This window comes from Diachasma alloeum, unplaced genomic scaffold (genome assembly GCF_001412515.2).
Source record: "Diachasma alloeum isolate Michigan unplaced genomic scaffold, Dall2.0 Dall_scaffold_00467, whole genome shotgun sequence".
In the NCBI taxonomy this organism is placed as follows: domain Eukaryota; kingdom Metazoa; phylum Arthropoda; class Insecta; order Hymenoptera; family Braconidae; genus Diachasma; species Diachasma alloeum.
Genome location: NW_021680600.1, coordinates 215738 through 218675, shown reverse-complemented (window position 1 = coordinate 218675; position 2938 = coordinate 215738).

Here is a 2938-nt window from a genome sequence, read left to right as displayed (position 1 = left end):
AAAAAAAAAAATAAGAATAAGAAATTTTGTGATTAACGAGAATAGAATACTAGGAGAGAAGAAGACTGGAGAGGAAAAGAGGATACAGCCTATGGCGGGAGGGAGTGTTGGAATATAGCGCCCTACGCCAGTCTCCCTCTTTACCGACAGTGTGGCAGACTGCGTCACCACGGCGCCGTTGCGCCTCCCATTGATATACTCGTACTATGCACCACTTGTGCCTCGACCGTTGTCGCATTACGTTGCTGAATAAAACTTAATTACTTTTACGATAATAAAACTGTGTTTAATCGTTATTTCAATCCTAAATAACTCTTCAATTTAATTAAAAGATATTCCGAAGTTTGAGAAAATGAATGAATTGTCGATTAATGTATATGGAATTGATAGCGGCGAAGAATCAGAAAAAAAAGTGGATTGTGCCACTTTACTTGAGCAGAAATCCTCCAACCGCAATGCAAGAGGAAGAAAGAACAATTCACCTTCTCATGGTTGAAAAAGAAAACATCCTCGATGGTGAACAGCAAAGAATGCATCACCACACATGGATCTCGAATTTGTCTCGTTTAGTTGGTGCACAAATTTCAAAAGTTGAACGTGAAACAATCATATGTGACAGGTGTTTGTGTCACTTTTTCAAGAAAGAGGCCTACACTAATCATAGGGTCGATTGTGTATCAATCAATAAGTGTCGAATGATTTTTTCTCACCGTGGTGAAAAATATTTAAAATTTCAAAATTTTAAAAATCAACGGACTGTTCCATTTGTTGTATACGCTGATACTGAGTGTTTATTGGAAAAAGTGTCCGATGACAATGATGTAAATACCAAAATATAATAAAATCATGTACCATTCAGTGTTGCATTTTATGTGAAATCTAGCTATGATAACTCAAATTCGGAACTCTTTATTTATCGTGGAAAAGACTGTGTAGAGTGGTTTATTGAGCAGCTACGTATTTTAGCTATAAAAGTTGATGCTGAATTACAGAGAAATGAGCCTATGAACTTGACTTTTGAAATGGAGCGAGCATTTAATGCAGCTAAAACATGTCATATTTGTGACAGAGCATTCACCGAAAAAGCAGTGAAGCATCGTCATCATTGCCACTTCACAGGCAAATATCGTAGTGCTGCTCATCCCGGCTGTAATCTGAATTATACGGAATCGTGTGTAATCCCAGTAGTTTTTCACAATATGTCAGGTTATGACTCACATTGTTTTATTAAATCTCTTGCGAAACAATTCCAAGGCGCAGTGACATTAATCCCAATTAATACAGAGAAATACGTTTCCTTCACGAAATCGGTCAAATCGACAGAGTCCACTTGAGATTCATTGACTCATTCCGTCTTATGGTAAGCAGTATTGTTCAACTTTTGTCATATTTAGAGGATAAAAAAAAGACAATCACCACCATTACCCCCAAAAATGACAATTCGAACTCTTTACACACAAAGGAGTTCTCCCATACGAATACTTAGATTCATGGGGGAAATTAAGTGAACGCCAATTACCTCGGAAAGAAGACTTTTATTCTCGATTGAATGATGAAAATATATCAGATAAAGATTACAATCATGCATGTGATGTATGGAGAAATTTCGACATCAAGACACTCGGTGAACACGTGGATTTATATCTGAAAACTGACGTCTTGTTGCTGGCCGATATTTTCGAGAATTTTCGATGAAGTTGTTTCACCTCATACAACTTGGATCCCCATCATTATTGTACTGCACCAGGGCTGCCGTTAGATGCAATGTTAAAAATCACTGGAGTTCAATTGGAATTATTCCAAGACCCTGAGATGCTCGTTTTTATTGAGAAAGGCATTCGAGGAGGACTGTCGCAGTGTTCAAACCGATATGGAAAGGCAAATAACCATTAAATGGGAGCTGATGAATATAACCCTGAAGAAGACAAATCGTATTTGATGTATCTGGATNAAGAAGAAAAATCGTATTTGATGTATCTGGATGTAAACAACTTATATGGAGCAGCAATGAATCATCATTTGTCGAATGGCAACTTCTGTTGGCTGGAAGATTGGTCATCCCTCAACGTTCTGAAGATTCCAGATGACTCAGAGACTGGATACATCCTGGAGGTTGACCTGGAGTACCCACGGGAATTGCATGAAGAGCATGAAGATTTACCATTGTGCCCAGAGCATATAATCCCCCCAAACGGTCAATCAAAGTTACCAAAATTATTGACGACTTTAAACCCAAAAAAAAAAATCACGTCATTCATTATGCGAATTTAAAATAATATTGTAGTTTGGGCTTGAAAATTACTAGAATTCATAGAATCTTGAAGTTCTCACAGAGCTTATGGTTAAAAAAATATATTGATTTAAATATCAATTACCGGAAAAATTCCCAGAATAACTTTGAAAATTTTTTTTATAAATTAATGAATAATGCGGTTTTTGAAAAAACAATGGAGAACGTTAGAAGACATCTGGATGTAAAACTAGTTTCAAATTGGGAGGGACCATTGGGTGCTGAGAGTTGGATATCGAAACCCAACTTTCATAGCAGTATTATCTTTGATAAGGATTTGGTAATAATTCAAATGAGTCGTACAAAAATTAAATTTAATAAGCCAATATACATAGGTTTCAGTATTCTAGACATTTCTAAAAAATACATTTATGATTTTCACTATAATTATGTGAAAAAAACTTTTAAGGATAGGGCAAAACTATTGTACACAGATACGGATAGTCTTATTTATCATTTCAGAGTAGAGGATATTTATGAAATTATGAAAAATTATATTGATAAATTCGACACTTCTGATTATCCAATGAATAATGTATATAATAAACCTCTAAAGAATAAGAAGAAATTAAGTGTAATGAAAGACGAAAATCATGGTAAGATTATGACTGAGTTCGTGGGGCTCCGAGCGAAAATATACAGCTTTAA